Consider the following 14319-nt stretch of genomic DNA (forward strand, 5'->3'; position numbering starts at 1 on the left):
TTTATAAATTATATTTTGAATTTCATGTTCAATATGTTTTTGCTGACTAGGATATGAAATTTAAAAGTTTGGTCTGTAAGTTGGATCACAAACCAATGACCTTTAGGTCTTAGATAAATTGGACATGTTTGATGTGTCCCATTCTGTTTAAAAGTATACGAATCAACATTAAAATCCAGAAATTTCACAGAAAATCTCAGGCGTGTGGGTTGTTTGAGAAAACAGAGTTGTTGGCAATGCTGGTCCTTTGATGACTGAGGGCCACATGGGCGCAGCCCCATTTAAAAATGCAAGTGGATCCTGGCTCACTGAGGTTCTCTCTGTCAGCTTCCTGTAGGTTCTCAGATTCAGCTCATCTCACTCCCTGGAGGCATTTTACTTTAAGACCCTTTTCTGAATCTTTTTCTCAGTTTCAGGCAAAGCATTTTTATCTGATAGCAGTGAAAGTGCTGAAATTTGCTAATAATCAACTTAAAACAAACAAAAGAGACTGTGTTTAGAGCTATCCCTATATTCACATGACACTTAACTCTTTCCATCTGCTGAGTAACAGGGGGAAGAGCAGGTGTTGGCACAACCATGATTAATAAGAGATTGTGTCCCTATGAATCATGGTGCCTGGGATTTGTCCCAGCTAGAGCAGACTGAGAGCCACTTCTCTGTAGCCCACAATTTCCTAATTATATATAGTCCTTCACTGTTATATGTGTATCTACAGCCCCATAGAAACTTCTTGTAAGAACTACTGAGTGTGTAGAACTCCTGAGTTCCTCAGAGCATCAAGTACTGAAGATATTTAATAAAGGTTTGTTGGTTAAGTGATTAACATTAAAAAAGTGGATACTGCCAGTTCTTATAACTTATATCACCACAGTTTACATAGTTAAATATATAGAGATAGTAAATGAAGAGTACATACACACACATGCACAAACACACATTTAAGAAAAGCTAGAAGGAAGAATGTCTTAGTTTTGTTTTCCTGTAGTGCCCAGGGAAGTGCCATTGCTATTAACAATCAGATAAATGGATGGATAAATGAATGAATGAAGTTCACAATAGCCACCTTCATCATAATCACAGATACTATTTACTAAGTATTCTCTGTGGACTGGCCACTGAGCTAACTCCTCAACATAATTTTCTCATTTAATTCTCTCAATCATTACTATGGCCATCTTTTTAATATTACAAATTTAAAATATAAGGCTTGGAAAAATGAAATAAGTAGTCCAGAGCCACATAACTATTAAATGGCAGATTCAGGATTCAAGCCCAGGGTGTTCCAAAGCCAGTGGTCTTTACTAAGAAATACCGAAAACAAACAAAACCCACTGGATGAGAAGTTGAAATTTCTCCAATAAAATATTCTCATACAATGACATGGCTGTCACTGAAAATAAACTCTAAAGTCAGCATATTCTGCAAAAGCAGAAGTTAAACATGTATTTAGTCAAATATAAACGGGGAGAAAAAAAGGACATTCAGTTTAGAGCTCAGAATAAGTACATGAGCAAGGGAAGTTGAAACTTTGAAAAACAGTCAGTCAGTCAATCAGTTCAGTCACTCAGTCACGTCCGACTCTTTGCGACCCCATGTATTGCAGCACACCAGGCCTCCCTGTCCATCACCAACTCCCTGAAAAACAGCAGACAATTGTAAATTAATTTTTACAATAGCGGGAAGCTGTGTTTCAGCCACAACTTCTATTTATTGTAGATAAGAAGTAGTGACTGAATCATTTTTTTTTTAATGTAAAATCAAAACTCCAGTTTCATTCATCCAACGGGAACATTTCCTTCATGACAAAGGCCCTATTGAGCTGAAGAGATCTTAAACAGTTTGAAGGCTTAGGCTCCACACCCAAGGAGTTTACCATGTGCTAGAGATGCTGAGGTGTCTACATGCAACTGGAAAAGAACACTTGGTCAAGTGAGGCCCAAGCTGGAAGGTCTTGCCAGCCAGGCAGATAATGCTGGACTGTCACTTGGGAGCAAAGGGTTAAGAGGCCACTCTCTGCCCAGGCTGCATGTAACACCACACTCCGTTTGTTCACTGCAGAGAAAAAGAGGTGTGGTAACAAGAGTCCTTCATGAGATAAGATAAAAGCTTTAAGTAAATTAATCAGAATTGTTCTGAACATAAGATAAGGGGTTTAGATGACTGAGGGTGAGGCAGACTAAGAAGAGATATACATATTTCCCCAGCAGGAAAGTGTTAACACAGTTCAAGGCAGCTTGCTTAATAGAAAGGAAAATATGCAACTTTTCTTTAGATGGAAAGTTGAGTGTCTGCTGTGTGTGTGTACATATGCGAGTGCAGAATTATAAATTAAAAATTAAAGAAAAACTTCTAAGCTGGTTGGTAGACCATTCATGGGGTGATATAAAAGAGATTTTGAGTTTACTTTAAAAATTTTTCTCTCTAATAGAACAAATAATACACAAATATACTTTCCTTGCAAAAATTATAAGTTACAGGTCAAAATAAACTCCCCTTTGGCTATCTCTCAGTTATACCCTATTCTGAATCCCAACACCTCCTCAAACGATCTTCTGAAATTTGAAGTGCAAGTACATGTGGTATTTGAGAATAATGACAAAAAAGGAGAAAAATATTTCAGTAATAACACTAATTTCCTCTTATTAAGTAGGTGCTATGCTAGAATTCCATGGACTATATGGTCCATGGGGTAACCAAAAGTAGGACACAACCGAGTGACTTTCACTTTCTTTCATGCTAGATAGTCACCAAATCATTAGATCATTTAGCAAATGTTTTGTGAGCAACTAAATGCCAAGGACTATGAATACAATAATGACCTCAAAGAACTTGCAACTACATCCTAACTTGGTGTCCTTCTACTATATACTGATAAAGAAAGCAAGACTGAGAGCTTAAGCAACTTACCCAAGGCTGCTGTGAGATAAGTGGTAATACTGTGGTTCAAAGCCTGGACTGTACCTCTTCAAAGGCTCACTTTCTTTCTTCCACTACCGCTCAACTGTTTTCAAACTGTTTATTTTAAAACAATAGTCTTGGGCTTCCTTGGTGACTCAGTGGTAAAGAATTTGCTTGTCGATGCAGGAGATTCAGGTTCTATCCCTGGTTTGGGAAGATCCCCTGGAGAAGGAAATGACAATCCACTCCAGTGTTCTTGCCTGGGAAATCCCATGGACAGAGAAACCTGGCAGGCTACAGTCCATGGGGTTATAAAAGTTGGACATGACTTAGTGACTCAATCACCACCACCACCCTAAAAGTTCAAGTTGTGCAAGGTCATCAGGGCTAGTGAATTCCAAACCTGAAAGTGCCTGGGAATCACAAATTCCTGTCCCTCTCCCAATATTAAGGGCCCTAACTAAATAGTACTGGTGTTCCCATAAGAAGAACAAATTAGAACACAGTTACAGAGAAGGAAGACTATGTGAGGAAGCAGGGAGAAGATTGCCACCAACCCAAAGACAGGCCTCAGAAGAAACAAGTCCTCCTAATACCCTGATTTGGCATTTCCAACCTCTAGAATTGTGATAAAATTAATTTCTGTTGTTTAAACCACCCAGTCATGGTACTTTGTTATAGCAGTCCTAGCAAATAAACACAGGCACTATCTGGTATTATTTGCCCTTTGAATGCAGGAGAATTAATGATTCTGTAAGAGAAGGATGAGATCAAAGGGGTCAATAAAAATAAAAACAAGAAGATGACTTTCACTTTCATCAAATTCAATTTCAGGAAATGGTGAAGATAACAATAAATGAATGAGAAAAAGTGGACAACTGCCAAAACAAACCTTTGTTAAGGAAAGAGTACCAAGATTTCTTACTCTAACAGAGATGCCTGTGTTTTCAGTCAGTGGAGGAGAAAACTTCCTGAGCTCAATGACAAAGAGGTGAAGAAAGGCTTCCATGGAAGACATGGAGGTAAAGCACAAAGGAATTGAGAAGCATCATGCAAGTATATAAAATATTCAAGAAGGAAGAATATAGGAAAAGAAAGAAATGTGAGTTCTGAGATTAAAGGAAGTAAAACATTAAGAATTTAAGGAAGTAAAAGGAGTTTGAAAGAAGCCTAGAAAAGCTAAAAATAAACCATATATGTGGGCCAAGTGTTATGTAAACCGGAAACAGGTCACTGAGATAGCAGTAGATCACTCAAGGTTACAGGCACAGTTTATGGGTATCAGAGAGGAAAGATTTAGGGTATAATTTTACAACAAGAAGTAAAGTAATATGTGAAGAAAGACTGGATTTGGTTATCTACTTTTTCATGTTTCCTGGAGCCACTGAGTCAATAATTTCCCCATTTTGTGTCAAGTTTGAAACCAACCAAAATAATAAAATAGCTATGAATGGAGGGAAGAAAAGTGATACATTTCTTTTTTGCTATGTTGAACAGATTAGATATAATTTAACCACAATAGACCTTATGGGCAAGCCAGTCATCGCACGGATCCATTTGGAAAACCTGCCATGTTCCACCATGCTGTTGCTGCTGCTAAGTTGCTTCAGTCATGTTCGACTCTGTGTGACCCCATGGACTGCAGCCTACCAGGCTCCTCCATCCATGGGATTTTCCAGGCAAGAGTACTGGAGTGGGGTGCCATTGCCTTCTCTGCCATGTTCCACCATGACTGTTAGCTAATCTTTTAGCTCCCAGTTCTCCTACCTCAGCTGACTGGAGCCAGGAAGGAGCATGTAACCCCCAAACAATTTTATAGATTTATGGTCTATGAGGAGGTTTGGCATAGAACCTTTGTCCAAGTAGGGATTTTTCTGAGTTAAGCAGACACTATCTTTTAGAAATTTGACAAGGAACTGCAAGATTATGAATAAGCTGAAGCTTAAGTTATCAGAAAAGAGAAGCTAAAATCACAAGGTATTCATAGGGGAGCTGAGAAATCGGCAGGCAGATATAGGAATGGTGGCAGGGCAGATGGAGGGATGCTGAGTCATGGCAGTATAGGCTCTAAACTCACCAAGACAGCAAGATGACTCAGAGCAGCAACTCTTCACTGGATGCCTCCAGTTCCTGAATGACTGCCAGTGTTCATGAGGACTGACTCCATCACTTTTCCCAAATTCCAAGAAGATTCTTAAAAGTCTTTACTTCCACAGATGTCCTCACAGTACCTCTACTTCCAACCCTCAAATGAACCATTGTTCTTTGTAATGAAAGGATATTGACAACATCTCAGGAATAATAGCACTGGCTAATATTTATTTAACACCTATGTGACAAGCACTAAGGGGTTAACTTTACATGTTCTTGTTTGTTTAATGTTTTCAACAATCTATGAGGCACTATTATTACTCTTACCAATCTATAGGTGGAGATCCTAGTTCAGAGAAGTGATCTCTCCTACTAAAGGTCACAGTGATTCTGTGGCAAAGCTGGTTCTGTCTTCAGATTTGTACAACTTCAGAACCCAAACATATAATTAAATCTAACTCCAGCCAAGTAATTCTCTTTCTTTGGGGTCATGTTGCAACTACAAAGTGGGATTCAGTTACTCCAAATCATAAATTTTATATGTAATGATTAGAACTTATAGGGAAGAAAAAAAAAAAGATTCATCATGAATTTTACATGCTCTGCTGCTGCTGCTGAGTCACTTCAGTCGTGTCCGACTCTGTGTGACCCCATAGACGGCAGCCCACCAGGCTCCCCTGTCCCTGGGATTCTCCGGGCAAGAATACTGGAGTGGGTTGCCATTTCCTTCTCCAATATGTGAAAGTGAAAAGTGAAAGTGAAGTCACTCAGTCGTGTCCGACCCTCAGCGACCCCATGGACTGCAGCCTACCAGGCTCCTCCATCCATGGGATTTTTCCAGGCAAGAGTACTGGAGTGGGGTGCCATTGCCTTAAAATAATATAATCATGCATCTTCTGAAACTTTGGAAACTTCATAAAAGGAAAGTTCTGAAAAATTTCCCCTGAGCAAAACATAGTGAAGGAAAGTTAATTACTAATTTCAGATGCAAAATATGTGCTAGTTGTTATTTTAATTACTGTTTAAGGAAAATAAGTATTTTTCTAGTTTAAATCTGACCTTAATTTCCCTAAACTAACTTTCCTCACAAAATTTTAAGCTCCTCAACAATGAATTCTCTACAAAGAGGTTTTAGAAACCAAACTTGGGTATAGAAGAGAAACTACTTTGCATTAAATAAAAAAAAAAAGAGAGAAATGAAACTGTAGAGTTTAAAATATTTATATGTAAGGGAAAGAGGCTTTGAAATATAAAGTGCAAGATTCCAACTCTTTCACTTATGCTAAAGAAATAACTAAGATTGATTTCTCAAAATTGAGAAATTTAGCAGAGATGTATATTGTTTCCTTCACTGCTGGAGTCTCTGGCAAAATAATAGGTGCTCAATAAAAATATATTAAATAAAATGAAAGATGACCAAACTCAAGATACTGAGATTACTCTCTGGATTCTATCTCTAAATTACACAAGAATTTGAACATGTCACTTAGCAACTTTGGATACAAATTTTATTTATTTATTGTGAGATTTTTTTTGTTTATTCAAAACATATTGCAAGAAGATATGTTCTGTCAAAATTAACAGCACAGTACTGATTTAGAAATAAGCAAAAAAAACTAATGGAGCAGACTAGAAGACAGATTTTTTAAAAATTGAAGTATAGTAGATTTACAATATTGTATTAGTTTCAGGTATACAGCAAAGTGATTCAGATATATGTATCTATCTATCTATATCTATATATCTATATACACATATATAAGCACATAACGTATGTACTCTTTTTCAGATTCTTTTCTATCCCTCCTTCCCCACCCCTGTCCCCTTTGGTAACCATAAGTTTGTTTCTATGTCTGTGAATCTGTTTGGTAAATAAGTTCACTTGTATCACACTTTTAGATTCTACATATAGGTGATATCATATGATATTTATCTTTCTCTCTTTGACTTACTGCATTTAGTATGGTAATCTTTAGGTCTATCCACATTGCTGCAAATGTCATTATCCTTTCCTGAGGCTGAGTAGTATTCCATTATATATGTGTATATATATATATATATGTCTATACATATATATATATATCATGTTTTCTTTATCAATTCAACTGTCAATTGACATTTACTTTGCTTCCATGTCTTGGCTATTGTGAACAGTGCTGTATGTAAATGACCAATAAACATAAGAATCCACCAATTATTGATATGTTTATATAACCTTTTGGAGGCCACTTTGGCAATATGTATCTTTTCAAATTAGAGTTTTGTCTGGATGTGTGCCTAGGAGTGGGATTGCTGGATCATAAGGTACTTCAATTTTTAGCCTTTTGAGGAACTTCCATACTGCTCTCTATAGTGGCTGAACCAATTTATATTTCTACCAACAGTATAGGAGGTTTCCTTTTTCTCCATACCCTCTTCAGCATTTATTATTTACACTTTTTGATGATGGCTGTCCTGACCTGGTGTGAGATGATATCTCATTGTAGTTTTGACTTCCAGTTCTCAAATAATTATCGATATTGAGTACTTTTCATGTGTCTGTAGGCCATCTGTAGAATTAGATTCTTGTATATATGTGTATGTCAATTTAATATATATGTATGTGTGTGTGTGTGTGTGTCTGTGTGTGCGGAGAAGGCAATGGCACCCCACTCCAGTACTCTTGCCTGGAAAATCCCATGGACAGAGGAGCCTGGTAGGCTGCAATCCATGGGGTCGCTAAGAGTCAGACATGACTGAGTGACTTCACTTTCACTTTTCACTTTTACGTATTGGAGAAGGAAATGGCAACCCACTCCAGTGTTCTTGCCTGGAGAATCCCAGGGACGGGGGAGCCTGGTGGGCTTCCGTCCATGGGGTCACACAGAGTCGGACACAACTGAATCGACTTAGCAGCAGCAGCAGCAGTGTGTGTGTATGTGTGTGCGTGTGTATTTATTATTCCATAAAGGCTGAATACCAAATCATTATGTAAAGTAAAATTGATTTGGGACAGCTGATTATTGTTTAAAGAAAAAATAATGCTAATTATCTTTCATATCACAAACTAAGCTAAATTTCAGATAGATCCAAGACCTGAAAATTAAAAAAAAATTTTTTTTTTGATGTGGATCATTTTTAAAGTTTTTATTGAATTTGTTACCATATTGTTTCTGTATTGTGTTTTGTTTTTCTGGCCTCAAGGCATGTGGGATCTCAGCACTCTGATCAGGGATCAAACTCACCCCCTTTATTGGAAGGTGATGTCTTAACCACTGGACCACCAGAGAAGTCCTGAATATTTTTTTAATAAAAAAGAAAGTTATAAAACTACTAAGAACAAAATTCATAGAAATGTTTTTATAACCTCAGGGTGGTAAAATCATTTCTCAGAATAACATTAAGCCCATAAAAGAAAATGATTAAAATGTGAAAAATTATAATTGTTTTTCATGTAACAGTACTATAAACAAAGTTAGGAGGTGAAAGGCAATCTAGGAACTCGGAATTATAACAAAGAAAATAAAGAAATCATTAGCCATAATATAGAGGGGCTGTAAATCAAGAAGAATCATAACTTACATATAACATAGTAAGAAAACAGGGAAAAGGGAATTAGCAGGAAATTCAGAGAAGAAATGATGTAGTTAATATATATATGAGAATCTACTAATGGCAAATATGTAAATGACCAATAAACATAAAAATCCACCAATTATAACCACCAATTAAGTTGATATAACCTCTTGAGGCCACTTAACTTCCCTGGTGGCTCAGATGGTAAAGCGTTTGTCTACAATGCGGGAGACCTGGGTGCGATCCCTGGGTCAGGAAGATTCCCTGGAGAAGGAAATGGCAACCCACTCCAGTACTCTTGCCTAGAAAATCCCATGGACGGAGGAGCCTGGTGCAGGCTACTGCCCATGGGGTCGCAAAGAGTCGGACATGACTGAGCAACTTCACTTTCACTTTCTTTGGCAATATGTCTCAACGGCATTGATCTAACTAAAAATGAAGGTGCAGAGGAAAGAGCACTGGTTTTGAAGTTAGACTGAACTGGGTCTGACACTTGCCTTTGCGATTTACCAGCTGTGTGATCCAGAGTGAGTTGCTTAACCTATCTGAGCCCTTTTCCCCCTCCTCCAGATTTCCTGCCAGCTTTGATTAGACTTGAGGAATGATTCAAGGCATATACCCTGAGAAAATAATAATTTAAAATGATACATGCACCCCAATGTTCATTGCGGCACTATTTACAATAGCCAGAACATGGAAACAACCCAAATGCCCAATAACAGATGAATGGATAAAGAAGATGTGATACACATATACAATGGAATATTATTTAGCCATAAAAGGAATAAAACTGAGTCATTTGTAGAGATGTGGCTGCAACTAGAGTCTGTTATACTGGATGAGGTAAGTCAGAAAGAGAAAAACAAATATCATGTATTAATGCACACATGTGAATCTAGAAAAATGGCACAGATGAATCTATCTCCAGGGTAGGAATAGAGACTCAGATGTAGAGAGCTGACATATGAACGTGGTTGGGGAAGGGGAGTTCGGGACAAATTGGGAGATGAGGACTGACATATATACACTAATCTGTAAAACAGATAGCTAGTGAGAAGCTGCTATTAATATAAAGCACAGGAAGCTCAGCTTGGTCGTGTGATGACCCAGAGGGGTGGGATGAGAGTAGGGGTGGGAGAGAGGCCCAAGACGGAGGGTATATATACATATATATATATAGCTAATTCACATTGTTGTACAGCAGAAACTAATACAACATTGTAAAGCAATTATCCTCCAATTTTAAAAAATAATCTATCAGAAATAACTTTTCATGAATGGATAAGCAGCTTTCAAATTTTTATATACAGAAATGTTTGCAGAGGATAACAATTAAAAGAAAGAAAAGAAACAGAGAAAGAAACAAATAAAGGATAATTCTAGGATAACTGAAAAATGAAGATGTAAACAATTATTCGCAAGCAGACAATACAGCTTAAGAAGTGAATAGTAAATTGATCAGATTATTGAAGAGACATTTTCTTGGGTCGGACAGTTTTTCTCTGTTCATTCTTAAAATATTTTTTCAAATATCAAAGCAGTATGTGCATACGTTTATAAAAAAGTATCAATGATGCTGAAGAGCTACTGCAAAAGGTAGGAATACCTGTTGCTACATCTCAGCCCTACCCCACTCCTTTCTCTCTACCCAAACCCTAGAAGACTCAAACTTGAAAATCAACTAAGTTTAACTTTTTAACAGCTACAGTTTATTTTTTATTTTATTCTTTTGGGTGGTTACTTCCCTATCTCTCAGTAATACAGTCATATCAGGACTTTTTCTTTATCAAATAGACTTTTATCTATGGACTTCCTTCACATTCTGATACATGAGTACTTAGTTCACTTACATCCTCCCGACCCCTCAACATGAATAGCTCACTAGTTTTAATTCCACTATTGTAATTTTAGGTAATGCTTTTTAGTTCCTCTTTGCAATTTTCTTACTCTATGTATTTTTGTTTCCTGTTCCATTAACAAATGACCTATAGCTCTCAACCCCCCACTTTGTATAGGTCCCCTCCCATTCCACTTCCAAAGTTCTTTTACTGCTGTCCTCTGTAAGATTTCAATGAAAAAGTTCAAAGGACCAGCATAATGGAATAAGAAGTTCAGGGAATTCCACGGTGGTTCAGTAGTTAAGACTCAGTGCTTTCACTTCCGTGGGTCTGGGTTCAATTTCTGGCTGGGGAACTAAGATCCTACAAACTGTGCAACCAAACAACAACAACAACAAAAAAAGGAATTAAAAAAAAAAAAAACAAGAAGTTCAAACCACATTACAAAAATTGTGAAATAGTTCATGCACATAGACAATAATAGAGACTAATATAGAAACACATATATATCCACTACTAAGCTTTATCAAATCTTAACACTGTACATATTTACTCCCCTTAAAAAAAAGCATTGCCAATCCATTAAGGGCATCTATACTATTTCTCTTTACTAGTATTTATCATTACATCAAAAACCTATCTCATTAATTCCATGTTTACCATTCTAACACATGATTTTGTATTTTAAACACATACTTTGACATCTATATATATGATAAACATATTTAAATATATTCATATATATTACATATCCATGTATTATTTATTAATGATGACATTTTCAAAGTAAAAATTTGCTGGGAATTCAGGAGCACTAATGTTTCTAAATTCTGAGATTTGGGGGTAACTCTTACTACAAGGCAAGGAAAAAGTTCCAGGAGCACGACTCACAAGGCACACAGTCTACCATAAAAGGGTAAAAAACAGTAGCTGGGTAGTTTATGAGGAAGGCTACAGTACCAAAGGACAGAATCAGGAAGGTGATTTTTTAAAAAATATTTATCTATTTAATTATTTATTTTTGGCTGCATGGGGTCTTAGTTGTAGTACCCAGTCTCTCCAGTTGTGGGATGCATGGGCTTAGCTGCCCCATGGCATGAGGGATCTTAGTTTGCCAACCAGGAATGGAACCTGCATCCCCTGTACTGCAAGGCAGATTCCTAACCACTAGACAAGGTACCTCAGCTGGTAAAGAAACTGCCTGCAATGCAGGAGACTTGGGTTTGATCACTGGACTGGAATGATCCCCTGGAGAAAGGAATGGCTACCCACTCCAGTATTCTGGCCTGCAGAATTCCATGGACTATAGTAGGTGACCAATATGCTACTGCAGAAGAGTGGGGAAATAACTCCAGAAAGAATGAAGAGACAGAGCCAAAGAGTAAATAACACCCAGTTGTGGATGTGACTGGTAATGGAAGTAAAGTCTGATGCTGTAAAGAATGATATTGCATGGGAATCTGGAATGTTAGGTGCATGAATCAAGGTAAATTGGAAGTAGTCAGACAAGAGATGGCAAGAGTGAACGTCAACATTTTAGGAATCAGTGAACTAAAATGGACTGGAATGGGCGAACTTAATTTACATGACTATTATATCTACCACTGTGGGCAAGAATTCTTTAGAAGAATGGACTAACCCTCATAGTCAACAAAAGAGCCCCAAATGCAGTACTTGGGTGCAATCTCAAAAATGACAGAATGATCTTTGTTCATTTCTAAGACAAACCATTCAATACCACAGTAATTCAAGTCTATACCCCAACCACTAATGCTGAAGAAGCTGAAGTTGAATGATTCTATGATGACCTACAAGACCTTCTAGAACTAACACCTAAAAAAGATGTCTTTTTCATCATAGGGGACTAGAATGCAAAAGTAGAAAGTCAAGAGATACCTGGAGTAACAGGCAAGTCTGGCCTTGGAGTACAAAATGAAATAGGGCAAAGGCTAACAGAGTTTTGCCAAGAGAATGTACTGATCATAGCAAACATCCTCTGACAACACAAGAGATGACTCTACACATGGACATCACCAGATGGTCAGTACTACTACCGATATCAGATTGACTATATTCTTGCATCTGAAGATGGAGAATCTCTATACAGTCAGCAAAAACAAGACCAGGAGCTGAATGTGGCTCAGATCATAAATTACTTATTGCAAAATTCAGACATAAATTGAAACAAGGAGGGAAAACTACTAGACTATTCAGATATGACCTAAATCAAATCCCTTATGATTATACAGTAGAAGTGAGAAATAGATTCAAGGGATTAGATTTGATAGACAGAGTGCCTGAAGAAATGTGGATGGAGGTTTGTGACATTGTACAGGAGGCAGTGATCAAGAAAAAGAAATGAAAAAAGGCAAAATGATTGTCTGAGGAGGCCTTACAATTGGCTGAGAAAACAAGTGAAGGGAAAGGCAAAGGAAAAAAGGAAAGATACACCCTTCTGAATGCAAAGAATTCCAAAGAATAGTAACAAGAGATAAGAAAGCCTTCCTCTGTGATCAGTGCAAACAAATAGAGGAAAACAATAGAATGGGATTTCTTCCAGAAAATTAGAGACACCAAGGAAACATTTCATGAAAGTTCAGTTCAGTTCAGTTCAGTTCAGTCGCTCAGTCGTGTCCGATTCTGTGCGACCCCATGAATCGCAGCACACCAGGCCTCCCTGTCCATCACCAACTCCTGGAGTTCACTCAGACTCACGTCCATCGAGTCAGTGATGCCATCCAGCCATCTCATCCTCTGTCATCCCCTTCTCCTCCTGCCCCCAGTCCCTCCCACCATCAGAGTCTTTTCCAATGAGTCAACTCTTCGCATGAGGTGGCCAAAGTACCGGAGTTTCAGCTTTAGCATCATTCCTTCCAAAGAAATCCCAGGGCTGATCTCCTTCAGAATGGACTGGTTGCCAAAGCCTTTGACTGTGTGGATCACAATAAACTGGAAAATTCTGAAAGAGATGGGAATACCAGACCACCTGACCTGCCTCTTGAGAAATCTGTATGCAGGTCAGGAAGAAACAGTTAGAACGGGACATGGAACAACAGACTGGTTCCAAATAGGAAAAGGAGTACATCAAGGCTGTATATTATCACCCTGCTTATTTAACTTATACGCAGAGTACATCATGAGAAACGCTGGGCTGGAAGAAGCATAAGCTGGAATCAAGATTGCCAGGAGAAATATCAATAACCTCAGATATGCAGATGACACCACCTTTATGGCAGAAAGTGAAGAGGAACTCAAAAGCCTCTTGATGAACGTGAAAGTGGAGAGTGAAAAAGTTGGCTTAAAGCTTAACATTCGGAAAACGAAAATCATGGCATCTGGTCCCATCACTTCATGGGAAATAGATGGGGAAACAGTGGAAACAGTGGCAGGCTTTATTTTTCTGGGCCCCAAAATCATTGCAGATGGTGACTGCAGCCATGAAATTAAAAGACGCTTACTCCTTGGAAGGAAAGTTATGACCAACCTAGATAGCATATTCAAAAGCAGAGACATTACTTTGCCAACTAAGGTCCATCTAGTCAAGGCTATGGTTTTTCCAGTGGTCATGTATGGATGTGAGAGTTGTACTGTGAAGAAGGCTGAGCGTCAAAGAATTGATGCTTTTGAACTGTGGTGTTGGAGAAGACTCTTGAGAGTCCCTTGGACTGCAAGGAGATCCAACCAGTCCATTTCATGCAAAGATGGGCACAATAAAGGAAAGAAATGGTATGGACCTAACAGAAGAAGAAGATATTAAGAACAGGTAGCAAGAATACACAGAAGAACTATACAAAAAAGATCTTCATGACCCAGATAACCATGACAGTGTGATCACTCACCTAGAGCCAGACATCCTAGAGTGTGAAGTCAATGGGCCTTAGGAAGTATCACTATGAACAAAGCTAGTAGAGGTGATGGAATTCCAGCTTAGCTA

General features: G+C 38.0%; 2 long non-coding RNA genes across 6 annotated transcripts in view; one reads left to right on the plus strand and one right to left on the minus strand.

Annotated features, from left to right (window-relative positions):
• Positions 1 to 14319, minus strand: part of LOC100847374 (uncharacterized) — a 115531-nt gene that overhangs the window by 67332 nt on the left and 33880 nt on the right. The gene's annotated exons all lie outside the window — the stretch shown is intronic.
• The window catches only part of LOC112442697 (uncharacterized), a 39564-nt gene that overhangs the window by 11931 nt on the left and 13314 nt on the right, over positions 1 to 14319 (plus strand). The gene's annotated exons all lie outside the window — the stretch shown is intronic.

The sequence above is a fragment of the Bos taurus genome, chromosome 2 (genome assembly GCF_002263795.3).
Source record: "Bos taurus isolate L1 Dominette 01449 registration number 42190680 breed Hereford chromosome 2, ARS-UCD2.0, whole genome shotgun sequence".
Lineage (NCBI taxonomy): Eukaryota > Metazoa > Chordata > Mammalia > Artiodactyla > Bovidae > Bos > Bos taurus.